Here is a 17,546-nt window from a genome sequence, read left to right on the forward strand (position 1 = left end):
ACCACTGGCATGCAGGTACTCCAAAGGCTGAGTCATCTCAACAGGCTCTTCAAGGGAAAATAAACCTATTAAGAATTGGTGTGTTGGTATTGAAGGCAAAAAGGAGTGTTAATTTTGGCAGTTAATTACACTGCTTTCACTCCATCCATTTTCTACCAAACCTAACACCTGTAGGTTAGTAAATTCACCATGCTCCTCCATCCACCCCCAAGGTCCTTTCTTGACCCTAATACCCTCCTTAGCCAGCAACTGCCTATCATGACCCATGTTTCCTTATCCCTGGCTAACACATACTAGTATTTGTACAATCACAGAGCTTGAATAACTAAATTAGGACTTAAGCCCTCATTTCTAGTCTGCATACAAATTCCTTCACCTGAGGACAGGCTACAGTACTCTCCCCTATCCTAAACTCTTCCAAAGGGGTGGACTGAAAAAGAAATCAGTGGCTCAGGTCAAAAATTTTACTTTTGAGACTGGCAGATCTGTTGTGGAGACTGATCCACTGATATTTTTCTAAAATAAGAAACATATAAAATGCCTAGAATTTGATATCTGCTTTTTAATTAAATTGAAATAAGTAAATCACAGCCCGTTGCCATGGAGAATGAACAGACACAGCCTCTTGACTCCAGGGCAGGATCAACCAGGAGAGGCAGACAAGGCTGTGAAATTAAAAACACTTATTTTAAATGGTCTTGATAATTAGCAAAAAACGTGTCATAGGGAAATAATATAACCGTATGGCAGGAAGTGGTTTTCAAGGTGAACTACAAAGCCGTTTTATATAAATGAATAAACTGCTGGAGCTGCTGGGTCACCCATAGAATCATATATGCAGGATTAAATGTGATTTGAAAAATACACCAAAAAAAGAAATTAGCTCTTCTTTCACTTTCCTACCTGTAGCTGGCATCTGTGTCTGTTCTTATTTTTAAGGACTTGTTTCAAGCAATTAATGCTTGTACCTATTTGGAGTTCTCAGAGAGTCATCAAATTTAGACATTTTCAAAACCCTTGCAGTTTACCCTGAAGCTAGAACAAAGTTTATGGGATATAAAACCTTTTATCTACTATTCAGTGTCATCACACAATCCTGGTCAGGTCATCAGAACTAATAATCATTCCTGTATCTGCATCCTTGTTATGACTTCCATGATAAAGTGACTTTGGAAGCAATTTGCCCTCAACACACCATGTGCCCGATCCTGTGCTACATCTGTTAAGAAGCACAGTTCAGAGAGAGTCAAAAGGTAATTCTGGTTTATCACTGGGAGGCTGATACCACATTCATGCTTGGCTGGTGGACAAGAGCCTTGCACTCCCTTCCCAGTTTATCTAGAGCACAGGACATCAAAATATTCCACCCCTTTTAAACTACTTCTGTTCTGCTCAGATCTAAAAGGGCTGCAGCAAGGAAACTCCCTCATCACCTTTTTGAGCCCAGCCAGGGCAAATCTGAGCAAGACTGTGTATCAATTTCCAGTGAACATGTGACTAAAGTGCATCAAATTCATAACAGCTTAAAATACTTTAAATAAATTGTACTTGATGACTCAGTTTCAAAAATGTGCTGTGCATTCTTTTAAAGGAAAGGGACAGATGAACTAACTTTCACTTCAAACCTCCCATCCACTCTAAAGCCAGCCTCTTCTCCGATTCCATGAAGACGTAAGTTGTCAGCCACAATCATTTTGTCTTCCACAGCAGTTAATGACCCACATGAAACAAATTCTCAAGGTCTCAGATCAGACCCCTGTGACACAGCTAATTGGTAACATTAAAAACCAGTCACACACAGCCCTCAGCAGCACAACTTGAGCTGGCTATTGACAAGTTACCTTGTTTTCCATCATGACCAAGAAACACCTGCAAAGTGAGGAGAGCTGGGACAGAAAATTTGGGAAAAGAAGGAGTTGTAGAAAAATGCACAATTAAAATTATTATTCTCTGTTTTCACAGTTTTGCCCGGTTTTGGAACATTTGCTGCTTTAATTGAAGTCACACTGTGTAAGATGTTTGGCTTGGCTTCCATTAAAAATAAACTCCAAGTCCAAGTCTGCATGAAGATAGGCATAACCTTGCAAATTTGGTTCACCCTGAAGGACACTAATTCCTTAAAAATACTGGGGTGGGGGCTAATTCATAGTTTTTGAACAGTCAAGGCTACCAGCAGTATCTGCCCAACTTCTTTGCTCATGGGCCCCATTTCTTTCCAAACCCTGCAGTGAGAGGAGCTGTGAAACACCTCAGCTGTACTGGAAGGTGCTACACACCCTTGCCTCCCTCACTGCCCAGCACCTTCCCTAGCATGCCAACAGTTTCCTACTGCTTGAACCACAGTCCTGGAATACCACCCAAATACAAATGGCTTTGCCAAAAACTATTCCTGCCCTCACATGCACCTGGCACATAGAGGGCAGGAGGTGGCTTGTTTTTCCTCACCTCGTAGTTCTACTTAGGTTTAAATTTGACTTGAAGATATTTAACACAATTGTAAAGGCCGGCAAGCATCATCCTTTGAAAGGATGCATGGGAACTGCATTTTCTTCTCCATCCACACAAGCCAAGATAACCAGCAGAGGAAGACTCCTTCCTAGGGACACTCCCAGTTGGAGCCAGGGTTTAGGGGCACCTCCATTAAAACACAAGCCAGTGGCCACTTGGCATATGAAGGAAGATGCCAACCGTGCTCAGGAGAGATTATTTTCGTATCACAGCATACTGGGTCACATGGCAAAAATAAAATTTTACAAGAAAAATTTATTAACAACAACAAAAAACTACAACAACCAAACCCCCCCCCACTTAAACAACAACCAAAACCAAACCAAACACCCTCACACCATCCTTCACAGTTTCCCTTCAGCAGAATCACACTGAACCATACACATCAAGCACCCTGCCGAGGCTGTCCACAGCTCCTCATTCCCATCACCCTTGCCACCGTGCCAACCCCCTGCAAGTTCCTCCTGCATCCCCAGCAAACGTCCTCAGGACCGCCTTCACCCACCCACGAACTTCGCCTGACATCTGTGCCGCCAAGACCCCTTCAAGCCTCCCAACCCGGGTAGAAGGCTTCCCAAACAATTAGGCTTAAGCCGCCAGCCTTGCTAGAGTATTTCTCCCCCGGCGGTGTGGCTGTCCGGGGTCCCAGCGGGAGTTTCCAGCCCTAAACCTTGGCGGCTGGAGGAGCGTGTGGCACACGTGCGCGCCCGCCGCTGTCAACAACTTGCAGCCGCCGTCCCAGTGGGCAGGTCCCGGGGGCCGGAGAGCTGCCTGTCACCGCAGCAGTAATCTGGTTTGGGAAAGGACACTCATAAACAGGACAGCGCTTTAAGAAAAATAAAGATCACCTTAATATTATTCTTAACAGCCAGAAAGGTCACGACATGGAGGTCCGGGGGGGGGAGGGGGGAGGGAGATGGAGAAGAAATGGGGAAGGGGAGGGGAAGGAAGGGGCTGGCAATGCACAACCCTCCACGCTTTTAACTGTTTGACTGCCGTAAAAAAATGACATAACATGAAGCAACTGAAGACTAACGAGACGGACAGATCCCCACGGGCGGGGACTGCCTAGCTGCCCGAGCCCCTGCCCTCCCTTCACACGAGGGAAGGCAGCGGAGGGACTCGAGGAAGGGAGGGTGTGGAAAGCAAATAACACCTCCAGCAAACACCGCACAAGCCGGGGTCACAAATACACACACCCCCTGGCCGCCGCTTACCTGTGCGGGCCGGCGACCCTCAGGGTCCCATGGCAGCGCAGCGCAGCCCAGTCCAGTCCAGTCCAGTCCAGTCCAGTCCAGTCCAGTCCCCTGGCGGGCACAGGAGCTCTCGAGCCTTTGTTGCGCGGACGGGAACAGGAGCGGGTCCTGTCAGCTCATGTGACGCGGCAGGCTCCGCTGCCCCTCCTTGCTGCACTCCCCTGCCCGCCCTCCTCCGGCACTCAGCGCAGGCCCCGCAACCGGGCGCGGGTCTCAGGCCCGACTGGGTGCTGGTGGAGCGGCGGCGGCGGGGGCGGAGAAGCCGGCGGCGGGGCGGGCTCGGCGGCGGAGCCGGGCGCGGAGGGCTCTGGCAGCGGAGCCCTGCCTGCCTGAAACGGGAGGCGGCGGGGCCGGGCGGGCGCTGCCCTGCGGGCTGTCCTGCCCCCCGCGCCAGACTCCCTCTCTGGGAGTGGTAACGCGGAGCCTCGAGCAGAGGGTTTGTTTCCGTCCTGAGGCTGCCAGCGGTGCGCTTGAGGCCCTGATGCACAGGCCCGGGCCTGCTGCGGCAGTCAGGGAAGTAAATAAAAACGTAATTATGTGCTTTCTAGTTGAGGCTCGCAATGAAAGAAAGGACAACCGCTCGTTTTCTCGAGATCTGAGAAATAGCAGTACTGGATCAGATCAGCATCCTGCCTTTGAGAGTGCTGAACAGACAAACCTTAGTAGTCGGCTACAAGAAACAGATTATGACGCTGCCCCAGAAGACTCCCCCATGACTATGATCCTGTCATAGGCACTTCCCAATAGCTGAGGTCTTTGTATTTAACAGCTCCCAAAGGTTTTTTGTAGGGTTTTTTTGGGTTTGTTTTTGGTTTTGTTTTTTGGGGGGTTTTTTAATACATTCAGTATTTTTGGCTTTGAACCATTTGAAATTCTTGTGTCTGCTCCATCATGCAGCAAGCATCCAGCTTTCTTCTTCAGAGAGCACTTAGTCATCTCCTTTTGTTTGCCAAACTCTAAGGGGACAGAGAGAGATTACCTTCGTGCAGGTCTTTAAAACCCCAATATGCCATTTTTCTTCACAATCCAAGACTGAAAACCAACACCACCAAGCCAGGCCTTGTAGAAGAAACACAGCTGACATTCCTATGAAAAGGCAGACAGTTCAGAAAACCTCCGATTCCCTCATCAAACACAACAACCAATTCAATGAGCAACTTCCCTGTAACCCCAAGATTGCTCTTCCATGGTCATCAGCTTCCTAGACACCACAGCTGACATGAAAAATGGTACCTGTCCTGGGTTACAATGTAAGATCTGCCCAAAGTGTGTATTCTCTCATAATCTTCATGAGCTGTTGGAACCAGATGGGGCAGTGTTTCCCTTGCCCTCTCCTTCCAGACTATCTTCTATTAGTGGGCTGACAATGCCTTTCCACATGACTCACAGGTAACTCCCTCTGGGAGCTATCTCTGTTTAATGGGCAATCAAGGACTCACTTCATGACTCATAAAATTACATCATTCCATTGTGAGATGCTCCACCCAGGGCGAGGAGCCAAGCATTCCCACCTGGATGTAATCTCAGATTTGGGACAACATGGAGGGCGCTTTCCCACTGGATTCCCAGAGGGTAAGAGCTACCAGAGCTTTCTACATGATCACTGCTTCAACAAGACCGCTTCATCTGGACTGCTACCACCACTCTGACTAACAGGGTGTCAGGTTGTATTCTGACTCTGTCAGTGGTCTTTTGTACTATTGCTTTTATTTTATTTTACTTTTTTTTTTTCCCCTCTCCTATTAAATAGTATTTCTGACTTGGAGTCTCTCACTGGTTTTGCTTTCAAACCAGCACAGCACTCCACAAGCCAGCACATACACAAGAACCTACAGATCATCAAACTTGCTCTATAAAGCAGATGCAATAAGACCAGCAGCCATTCACAACACAACAAAAGGCTGTGAGATTCAGCCAGTCCTGCAGATACTGTTACATCCACTCTGAGAGGAACACCGGTGATTTTCTTTATATACAAAGGTCACTCTTCCATAAAATAGATACAAATTTACTACAATAAAGACATGACAGCAAAACCAGCAATTTTGGAAAATAACTTTCCAAGGAATTAAGATGTACTTGGTGTTCATCAAATGCTACCAAAATTAAGAGAGACTGGCAAAGTCTCTAAGCTCATTAGCTTCCTGCCAATCTGTTTTTCTGCTTTTTATTTTAGTCCCTGCTGTAGCATTCTCCCCTGCAACCACGTGCTCCTGCTGATGATAATACTCCAAGCTAAAATGCACACATAAAATAATCCCTTAAACTACTGGCTCTGAAAGGGTGCTTTTCCCCCAGTGTCTCTCCTCCTAAACTTCAGGCTCTCCCTTTTGCAGCTCTTTACAGGAAGTACATCCACAGATGCAAACATAATAGAAATAGAACCAGATACCACCAGAGCTTCAAATATGAAATACATCAGTACTGCTCTACAGACAGCAGTCAGTGCTCTTCCTCACATAGAAAATCTGCTGAAATTCTTTATTCCTGCATGTACTTGTACCAAATCTCTGCAGGTCATCACTTCATCCAGTACATTAGATACCCCCACAGAAACCATGTGAATGAAAGTAAATAATTGCTGTTTTACAGCAAGCACCTACAGTCAGCCAGTAAAGGACATTAGGATAGTATTTGTCAGACAGCAACTGTTATGTGGGGTCATAGGTTGGAGACAGCCACACAACTCACTGAGGCTTCATCAACAAACAGCATGGTTTGTTGTTCAGAACCTTCTTTTATATGGGGTTCAAATTTCCCAGGCTTGGACAGCTGATTGGTTGGGATCCCTGCACTGCCCAGCTCCCTGCCCAGTGATGTGTCTGCATTCTGGATTGAACAGGGCTGGCTAGGGGTCTCCTGTTTAGGTTTGAATCCAACCTATCCTTGCCTTACCCGGGGACTTGTTTTACTTCTTGGCTGGTTGAGTTTGGGGGTCTGATATGGTCATATTTATCTGGCAGCTACAGACCAGCTGCAGCCCTAACAATGCCTCCGTTTTGTTTTATTAAAAAAAGTGACGTGTTCTCTGTTATCCTACCTGCAAGGACCCTTTTGCAGACAGGATGACAAGGGACAGCATAGGCCTAGTTTGAAATGAGGCTTTCCACCCAAGTTGGCAAACCTAGCTCCCTCAGCCAACAATGTGTCCCATGTACCACCAAAACTGCAACACTCACATCCAGGAACTGTCAGGCGAGATCACTATCCTTCAGCCTAACATGCCATAGGTAAACTGTTTATAGTTACAAATTACAATTTAACAGTAAAACCAAGAAAACATTCAACCTTTTGCACTGTGAGAAAAAACGACTAACAGAAGAAACAATTTGTAAACAGAAAAAAATTTTATAAACAAATAAAATCTTTAAAATGTCACTTCAAGAGTCCCAGATTTTCATGAGATAGGTGCACAAGTTGTTTCAATTACTGTTCCACACACAGCTCCACAAGGTCTGTTGAGGAGCTATCAGGGGGATGCTGTTTGTGGTCCCAGGCAGAACACAGGGCAGGACAGACACACCTAGCAGGTACCCAGTACATTCTGGTGTCCATGGAAACTCAAGTGTATCCCTGTCCCCACAGCCCAGATCCCATGGACTTTCCCACCTGTTGGTGATAAGGTCTCTCACCATTACCTTGGTTTTGATTGACTGGGCCTCACTGGATGATTGTAATGATAAAAAGTGGTTTTAAATGACTAGGTTCTATGATTTTTCTAATGCTGTCAAATGATTCAGTGTATAGATAGCTTTAGCTACCCTGTGCTGTGGGGTCTCACCACACATTCCCCCTTTCTGTTTTTCAAGTACACCTTTGAAAGTGCCATGTACAAGCTGTATGATGTCTTATCCTGTTACTGAGTGGGGAATACCAGTGTGGTGTGACACACCCCAGAGCTGTAAGAAATGTCTCATTTTTTGTGAAATGTATGCAGGGCCATTGTCTGTTTTGATGGTATGGGGGGTACCTAATGCAGCAAAGGCTGATTGTGAATGTGCAGTGGTATCCTGGCCTGTTTCTCCTGTGTGAATTGTCCATATTGCTGATGAAAAGGTATCAGTGGATACATGTACACATTTTAGATGTCCGAATTCAGGGATGTGTGTGACATCAGTTTGCCAGATTTGCTAAGCATGTAGTCCACAAGGGCTTACCCCTATCTGCAGTGGTGCAGTGTGGCCTTGGCAGTCACCACAGGTGTTAGATACATTATGAGCCTCTGTGTTTGACAAGTAGAATTGTCACTGTAAAATTCGAACACCTTGGTGGAAAAACTGGTGTGATGCCTTTGCTTGTGCTTGTGTGTACGGCTGTGGTGCTGTCCAAGCAGGTCCAGCTAGCCAGTCTGCTCGAGCATTTCCCTCTGTAATGAAACCTGGTAAATTTGTATGACTTCTGATGTGTAAGATGTAATAAGGGCAAGTTCTGACTTGAATAGTATGGCACAAAGTTTTTAATGAGTTAAATAGTTGTGCATTGTCAATTTCTTTTAAGAGTGCTCAGTCTAATCTTTGTGTTGGGTTTTTGATAAGTTTGATAAGTTATGGTTTGTTCCTGTTACCCCCCGGTGTCTGGTTTACTTTGGTTTTTACCTCAGATTTTCCCCTCCGCTGCCCCCTTTGTCCCCCTCTCCTAACCCTGCCCCGTGTTAACCTGGGGCCAATCACCTACCTGCCCCACCCTCTGCCCCCTGGTTAAAATGTTAAGCACCGGAGCCTGCACTCTATTTCTCTTTCGGAACATCTTGGGGAATAAACACCTTTGAGGGAGCCTTCTCTGACCCTTGCTTTGAACCTAGACGTCGAGGATATCCAGGACCAAGAGAGCAGAGAACAGTTCTGCATTTTAGAGTTTTAATTTTGGTTGAAAATTGAATTGTTTGTGGCTGTATTGTCTGGTTCATTATTTTAAGCCTTAAATATTTTCAGGGTAGTTGCTGCTGCACCTTTTCTGGTGCAACCCAAATGTTCTTAAGGCTTGCAACAGGCTTGGGCAAATCTGTGAGAGTTCTTTTTTGATTTGGGTTGCTCTCAAAATGTCATCCATGTAGTGGTGACAGTATGCCCTTGGAAATTGTTCTCTCACTGATGGGAGTGACTGTGCAACATACCATTGACAAATTGTGGGGCTGTTTCTCATGTCTTGCAGAAGAACTCTCCATTGATAATGTTGCACTAGTGCTGCATTATTAATGGAAGACACTGTAAAAGCAAACTTTAGGGTTTCGTCTGGGTGTAATTGAATAGTGAAAAAACATTCAAGTCCACAATCAGAATGTCCCAGATGGCAGGTATCATGGTAGGAGATGGCATACCAGGTTGCAAAGTGCCCATGCTCTCCATTACAGCATTGATTTTTCTCAGGTCATGAAGCAACCTTCATTTACCCAAATTCTTTTTTATAACAAATACCAGGGTGTTCCAAGGGCTCCTAGATGGTTCTGTGTGCTCTTGAACTAGTTGTTCTTGTACTAGGGATATTAGAGCATCTAATTTCTCCTTTTTGAGTGACCACTGTGTTACCTACACAGGTTGAGTTGTAAGCCATTTTAGAGATAATGTGGAATACCTTGCACCCTTTCATACAGTGGCTTCTATTAGAAATCCATCACCCTCCAGACTCCCCATGCAGATAGAATATCCCTCCCCCACAGGTTAAGAGATGCAGCAGTGATTTTATGGTCAAACCATAGCTGTTTGACCCTCAGGATTTTTGATCAACACAGGTTTGCTGCTCAAACAGTTCTGTGTGGTACCTCCAAGGCCAGCAATGGCAGATCCCACAGGTGTGGTAGGCCACGATGAAGGCCATGTGTTGGCAGAGATGATGGTGACGTGTGCCCCTGTGTCAGTCATCCCACTGACCTTTATCTGCAAAGGCCTTGCTTGAGGCATCATAACAGTACAAACCAGATTACGTCTTTGGTCATCTATAACCTGAGTCCACTACACCTGGGGCTCTCCTGTTGATCCAAAGCCTTGGTCTCCTTGGTCCCTAGAATCTGTTTTGGGGACAGAAGACTTAAAAAGGATGAGTTCAGCAATTCGGGTTTTTGCAGGGATGGTCATGGGTGGAGTAGGGGTTGACACCATGGCTTCTATTTGTCTTGTAAAATCAGCATCTATGACACCGGAGTGCATAAAGATACCTTGCAAGGTAGCACTGGGTCTCCCTATAAGGAGAGCATTCAATCTTCTGCTGATGGGCCCCTGGACCTTGAGAGGGACTTTATGTACCTTTAATGAGCTTATAGTTATTGGAATTGAGGTGGAAACATCCATACAAGCTGATCCTCTTGTCCTTGCTGTGAGCTGCTCACATAGACTTATATCAGAGGGTGGGAAAATGCATGTGTCATAGTTCGTTTCCCCTTTGTACTTGGCTTCCCATTTCCCTGGTTCCTGAGAAATTGTCCATTAACATGACATTTGGACCTGCATACCTTGGTCACATGTCTGGACCTTCCACATCAGTTGCAGCTTAAATTTACACTTCTCTGTCCTTGAGATGTCTCCTGTGAATGGACTTACAGGGACAGTTCATTTTCCTGTGGCCTTGTGTGCTGGTTTTGCATTGATTGACATTTGGTGAGGAGAGAAGCCACCCATGGAAGTGATTTTTCTAAGAAAAACTATAACAAAACCAATCAGTGACTAGTTTTGAGTACTGACTCTGTGTTAGACCACTAGAAAGTTGAACATGCGTCTGTGAACACACATGTTAAAAATCAAAAAAAACCTGGGGAAACCCTTTTTCGTTCCAGCCTTGGGATAGGTAACAGGGTGCCGGCAGGGCCAGTTCCGGTCTGCTCCATGGCCCACGGGCCTGGCAGGGACAGGCTGGGCCCTGCTGCTACTGTGGCACTGGCCAGGCCAGGCCCAATGGCTGCCAAATAGGGGGAGAGGAGGAGAGAAGGCCTTGTCCTGCCCGGATCAGGCCCCAGTGGCTGTTAGCATCCTGACGCTAAGTCACTTCCCTCCCCACAGCGCCGCCTGCTTGGCCTGATGTCTTGGTTTGAAAGACAGGTATCTGCTAGGAAGGGGGAAGGACATCCCTAGAGATGGAGAATTTGAATCCTCTCCCTCCAAATTATTCTCATTTAGAAAATTAAAGGGGCTTTTAGGCAGAGGTATGGGGATAGGAATAACAGTTCTTTACTAGTATATATGACAAAACAACAAACAAATAACAACTACAGCATTAATAATAAACAGAACCAGGAACCTTGAGAGCTTTCTTGTCACCCTGGTTTTGAAGACTTTTTTAAGCCTTCTGTTATGTTCTTCATATTGGAGTCAGAAGTTTCACCTTATCACACTTTCTACTATAAACACTGGCCATGTTTTGCTAACTGTCTTTTATTGTTTACATATTTCTAGGTAGGAGGAGAAATGTGATTGACAGTTAGCTCGACCAACGTGGATTGAGAGGTGGAATTCCATCCTCCAATCCACAGGCACCATGGGAAATGTATAAAACTGGGTTTTGTAAATAAACTCGCCCTTTTTTTCCTGCTTCGCTCACCAGCGTGTCCTCGTGTGGTTCTTCCCGTGTCCACTGTGACACTTTCTTTCACAAAAGCCCGGGGCAGTTTGATCTCAGTGCCCCTGCAGGACTCTGAGAGGCCAAGCTGGAAGGGTGGAAAGTCCTGGGCTGGTGGATGAGATGAGGAGCTCTGCGCTGGTAGCTGGAGCGGCAGGGATGTCCCGGCAGGGCTGGGCAGTGCAGGGCTACAGAGTAGCAGGAAAACCTCAAAGCTCTGAGGAAGCAGCGGCAGTGGGGGGATGGCCAGAGAAAGCGAGCTCAGGATTCCCGGGTGCACGAGCAGATGACGGTAGGTTTCCTAGGACGAGATGGAGTGATGGCTGTGAACGCTTCCTGCAGTGAGGGGCAGCTTGACTGTCTTCCTCAATGCTGAGTGCAAGAGAGAGAGCAACTGTCCCCCCAGCTCTGTCTTTCACTTTTCCCAAAGCTCGTGTTATCTCCCCTCTGAGGGAAGCTCCCTGAGACTCAAAACAATAGGTGTAGCCTTGTGCTGCCATCTCTTTTGGCTACTCCCTTTGTTCTGGTTAAGCACTGTTGTTAAGGTTTCTTAGCAACTTATGGGAAAAAATTCTGTAAGTGAAGAGGCAAATCTAAACCCCAACACCTGGCCAGGCTAGGCCCCAGTGGCTGCTGGGCAGAGGAAGTAGGGGAGTCCCAGCCGCTCGTGCTGCTGCTGAGATCCTAGCCACTTTCCTTCTCTCCTCCCAGTGCAAATTCCAAAGAATTCTCTAATGTAAATAGCCCCAGCTGCTGCTACTGATTAGTCTTGCCGAGGGGCTGTCCCAGTGCTGCAAGAGCTAGATCATGCAGCTGAGACCAGGGGTGGCTCTGCAGCCATGCAGAGTAGCCCTGCAGCTAGAATTGAATGCAGCTAGAGCCTCCAAGATCCTGGCACAGCCCAGTGTGGCCTGAATCTACCGCTGACCATCATGATCTCTGCAGGCCCTGGGTGAGATATGAACTCTTTTCTTGCACAGCTGAAACTTGCAAAACACTGATCCTTTCTTAAGTGAGAGAAAAGGACAGAGTGAAGACACGTAGAGAGACAATATGAAGACATTAAGGTCAGTGAAGGAGGAGTCAAGTCCTAGATGGGAGGAGAAAGAGGATGCCTAGTCTTAGGCTGAAATTCTTTTGTGCAGCAATGGTGATGGACTGTAATATATTAGAATATCCCTTTAAATCATGGAAAAAATGTATGCGGAGATGAAGAGTGTTCAAATTGCAGATATGAGCAAAGGCTCATATCTGTTGAATTAAGTAAATTTTGAAGTATCTGTGATCTTATGAGAAGTTTGAACAGAGAGAGAGAGATATGAGATGAAGACCTGGCTCCAGGGAGAAAGATCTTTGTTCCCAGAGATGAAGATGATCTTAAAATTAGATTAAGAGAACCTTTGCTTTCTAACTGCTCATCCTTAAAATGATACCCTTTAAGTTTACATGGCCCATAAATGCAGCTGTGGGAAGCTGTATGGAATGGGACTTCACAAATGCAGTTTGTGCTATTATTTGCATACACAAATATATTTGCTATTTATTATACACAAATAAATGTATTTGTGTATATTTAGGCTGCTATTTGTGAGAATTAAAGCCACAAGAGAACTGTTTTTCTTGTGGAGAAGTTTCCATGGCATGGCAAAAGAGACTCCTCTCCCTGAGAGAACTGTTGAAAGATTATTTTTTTAGAGGTGGTAAACTGACCTAAGTTCTAAGTTTTGTCCCTGCATGTTGTCAGTGAGAAAGAAAAGAAGCTTGTGAGGGAGGGGAAGTGTTTTGAAGGTTTTATTTTGATTCTTATTAATTATTTTTTCCCTCTTGTAGTTTGGCTAATAAAGCTTTCTTTATACCATTTAAAGTTTGAGCCTGCTTTGCATTTTCTCCTAATCCTATCTCACAGCAGAAAAAGAGTAACTAATTCCAGTGGGCACTCAACCCACTACATTATTTGGTGCATTGGCCAGGAATTGAAAAATTGGCGACCTAGAACCACTACACCTTGTTCACATCTGAAGCAATGGGGTGTCAGTTTAACAGCAGCTGAAATACAATTAGCTAACATATCCATGTTATATGATCCAGTTCCAACCTTAGCACATGCAGTTATCATTTCCTGTAAGTATGGGTTCTCTTTGGATAATGCATCTATAATCTTTCTGCAGTCCTCTTTTGCATTATCTCGTGCTAGTTTCAGTATTTGTTGGTTTCTTGCTTTGCTGTTTGCTATATGTTTTTCCACAGCATCCTGCAAACGTTCTATGAACTGCATATATAATTCATTGGGGTTTTTGTCTCATGCCTGAATATCTTTGGGTAGACACAGACTTATTTGTGATTTTCATCAGAGCTCGCATTCCTAGTTCTTTTGCTTGGGCTAGTTTTGAGGGATTCAGGCAAGTCTGCATTTTGGGACTTTCTATGGGAGGAAGTCCCATAAGCTGAGAAATCCCTGCCCCAAAACATGGGTCCTGCTGTGAGGCTTCTGAGTTTAGCAGTCCCTGTTCCACTGCTAAATCTCTCCAGGCTGCTTCAAACATCATACATTGCACTGGAGTACTGAGTAACTTTACGATTTGCCTCATGTCAAAGAGGGTTAATTCACTGGCAGTTATGAATTGAAGCGTATTAGCAACTGCAGGCAACCCCAGCCCGTGTTTAGCAGCTAATTGACATAACTCGGAGAGGACTTGCCAATTGAAAGGGATGTGTTTATCGGGTCCATTCCCATTACCTCACTGAACTGGGAATGCTGCAACTGTCCCACCCCCCTGCAGCCAGTCCTCTGATGATAGCAAAGACATGGGCACAGAAATTCGCTCAGCCCTCTCTATATCCCCACTTGCAACCGCTGTTTGCTTTACCTCTTTCCAAAAGCTGACCAGGGTTGCATGTAAGGATGGCCTCTGACCAGAATAACGATGGGGCTGGAGCTGGTGCCAGCAGTGTTATTGTGGCTTGTTCTCTGGGCCTTGCAGCAGGGCACTGACTCAGATTTCCTCTGTGGGGGCTTGTGTGTCCATCAGCAATGTGGTTCCTTGGGCCTGTTCAAACCTTGGCTGCAGGTTTGTTGGGGTCTCAGTGGCTGTGGGAGCCGAACTGGGACCGGGAGCAGAGTCCGGCGCCATGGTGTTGGTGTTTCTGGTGCCCTTCTGGGTGTGACATTAGTATGACATCTAGGCATCTGTAGTGACTTGTCCTTGGGGGACCACCCCGAGTTGCAGTGGCAAGGAGGTGTGGCCAACAGAGGCAGGGCTGCAGGCGTGGCTCCAGAGACCAGCCACTCAGCTCCAGGCAGAGGCGGTCCGTGTGTTCCCATGGTGATGAGGAGTGTGCACTGTCCAGGCCGCAGTAGGGCTGCGGAGGCTGACCCGCAGCATGGCCCCGGATAAGATGTCTTGGGCATGGCGCAACCCCGCTGCTTACTGTGGCCTCTCCACTCGGTGGAATTGCACAGTTTGGCACAGCTGCAGGGGCTGCGCACAGCACAGGGTGGCACAGCTGTAAAGCACTCACCCAGTGCAGAACAGTGGCATGGCAGGGCTCCACTGCCCGCCGCCGCTCCATCACCCGCTGGGATTTCGCTGCTCACTGGGCACCACAGCCACGTGCGGCTCCGCCGCCCACCTCCAAGCCTCTGCCGGCTGGGATTTCACTATGCAGCAGGGTTGTGCCATCTGCCTGGGCTCCGCTGGCCACTGCCTCATGGTGGGTCTCTGCCACCTGCCGGGATTGTGATGCCTGGCAGGGCTGTGCCACCTGGCGCCACAATTCCACTGGCGCTGTGGCTCTGCTGGATGGTGGGATTGCACAATCCAGCATGGCAGAGCGCCCATTCAGCGCAGGACGGCTGTGGCACGGGGCAGCTGTTTTATTCGCCTGCTTCTCCTGCACATCCTGCATGGTGCCCATGCTTCCCGCTGCCTCATCTGGCACTCAGTCCTCGCCATGCATCTCAGTTTTTATCTGCCTCAGTAAGTCCAAAATAAGGGCCTTATTACTTTTAAGGCACTTTCATTGCCTCTGGAGGCTGCTTGAATTATAAATCGGCCATTCCGTGTGCAAGTATTCAAATCAAGCGTAGCCACTTTGGTTGTGTCCAACCCATGGTTCTCAGCCCAGGTTATCAAGACTAATAGAGCCTGCTCTTCATAATTTATCTCCCATTCCTATAGAAAGCAAGTCCATACCTGCATAGCTGTGTGTTCTTGTACCGAGATCCACCCATCCATGTCTTTAGCAGGGTGTTTCTTCAACTTTTTCAGTTTTTCTGCTTCTGTGTTAGGCTGTGTTCACCTTTTGGTTTTTTCAGCTTTTCACTTCTGGTCAGGCTGCAACTGCCTTTGGTTTTTCAGCTGTTTGCTTCTTTTTCCAGCTCTGTTCACCTTTGTCTGCCTTGCTCTGTAGGCAGAAAGGGCTGCTGTCTTCACGTCGGATTTTACTAAGTGTTGCGTGAGGTCATAGGTTGGAGACAGCCACACAACTCACTGAGGCTTCATCAACAAACAGCATGGTTTATTATTCAGAACCTTTTTTTATAGGGGGTTCAAATTTCCCAGGCTTGGACAGCTGATTGGTTGAGATCTCTGCACCACCCAGCTCCCTGCCCAGTGATGTGTCTGCATTCTGGATTGAACAGGGTTGGCTAGGGGTCCCCTGTTTAGATTTGAATCCAACCTATCCTTGCCTTATCCAGGGACTTGTTTTACTTCTTGGCTGGTCAAGTTCGGGGGTCTGATATGGCCATATTTATCTGGCAGCTACAGACCATGATAAGCTGCAGCTGTGATAAGCAACATGAACGCCTCAATCCTTACCCCAAAGGTGACCAAAACCTTCCCAAAAGCTAGAGCTTGACATTAAAACTTATAATCCCTTGATATTAAAGCTATGGATTTAAGGGAGATGTTGCCTGCCTAGCCTGTTACAGCCTCCCTGCTGACCTCTCCTTTGTCACCAGCACAAACAGCCCTTTTTTTTGCTAGAGGTCCATGAGAAAACCAGCACCTGTTACTCGCTGCTGTTTACACCCCTTTCCACTTCATAGGTGCTCCTTTTTTTTTTCTTAAGTGGTCCAACTGATTAATATAATTAGATTAAACTAAGAGCAATTGCATCTAACCTATAGTCAGTTTGAATATTGCTGCCTTCTGTCCGATCTGATAAAAAGACCCTGAGCCCAACAGCTTGTTTGCTTTTTCTAGCTCTATCAGTTGATCTAACACAAGATATTACCTTTCACCACAAACCTTGCTTCCCTAGAATCTTTAGACTATCATGGCTACAATACCATTTTAATGTCTTGCCTTAAACGATTCTTCCATATTCTCTTATCTGTGAAGTAGAATATGATAACATGTGTTCCCTTCTGTATCAGTTCTTACACTGTTTTCATAAACATAATATCCAAGTATCTTCTAGGACTGCATTAGGTGATCTGACTACCATCTGTCATACGAAGTGTTTGGTTTTTGTTTTCTTTTTTTTTTTTTCCTTTCATCTCTCCCCATGAAGAAAATTATGCATCGGGCAAAGTTTGGGTTTCATGATGGTTTCATCCCCTTTCCTCTATTCATGTTGCTCTGTGTTTATACCACAGAAAATGAGGACAATGGCATTTTATGTGATAGATAGACTTTATTTCCCAAGGAAGCTAATTTCAGAGTGTTGTGCCACCCATAAAAAGTCTCCTGCACAAAGCAACATTTTACTATGTCATTCCCCAGCAAAGAATAGCTAATCCATATTCTTGACATTTGGGACAGAAACTTCCTAAGGAAAGAACAGCATTTTTCTTTCTCCAGAAAAAGTTTCAACCTATGGTCCTCAGTATGTGATGTTCAAACAGATTGTGGCAGATTATTAACATACAGGCCAGTGCTCTATACAGTTATAAATAGGAAAATCTGGGAATCAAAAAGAGTAACATGCCTTTTAATTGCTGAGGCAGATTATCATCAGACATCTTGGAAGGGAAATGGTGGAGACAGATTATTTCATGCTAAAAAAATAGAAGGAATTTACTTATGTGTAAGGAATCACACTGCTGTTCCTCAAAGAGAAACCCTGAATGATCCCATGTGTCTACAGAGGCAGTAGGTACAACATACCAGCTATTGAAAGACAGAAACTGAGTTGAGGAGAGGAATCATCTGTGCTCAAGCACTGAAAACAGAAATGCCAGAAGACCTCAGGGAGACAGTAGACAGCAGATTTAATATCTTTTTGCAATGT

At 46.0% G+C, this 17,546-nt stretch overlaps 1 protein-coding gene across 2 annotated transcripts in view; it reads right to left on the reverse strand.

The window, feature by feature from the left end:
* The window catches only part of TCF20 (transcription factor 20), a 131,060-nt gene extending 126,832 nt beyond the window's left edge, over positions 1 to 4,228 (reverse strand). For both annotated transcript variants that reach the window (XM_063396074.1, XM_063396073.1), the window contains exon 1: positions 3,726 to 4,228. The gene's annotated coding sequence lies outside the window, so the exon portion shown is untranslated. The remainder of the gene's footprint in view (positions 1 to 3,725) is intronic.
* Between the last annotated feature and the right edge of the window lie 13,318 nt (positions 4,229 to 17,546).

The sequence above is a fragment of the Prinia subflava genome, chromosome 4 (assembly GCF_021018805.1).
Source record: "Prinia subflava isolate CZ2003 ecotype Zambia chromosome 4, Cam_Psub_1.2, whole genome shotgun sequence".
NCBI lineage: Eukaryota > Metazoa > Chordata > Aves > Passeriformes > Cisticolidae > Prinia > Prinia subflava.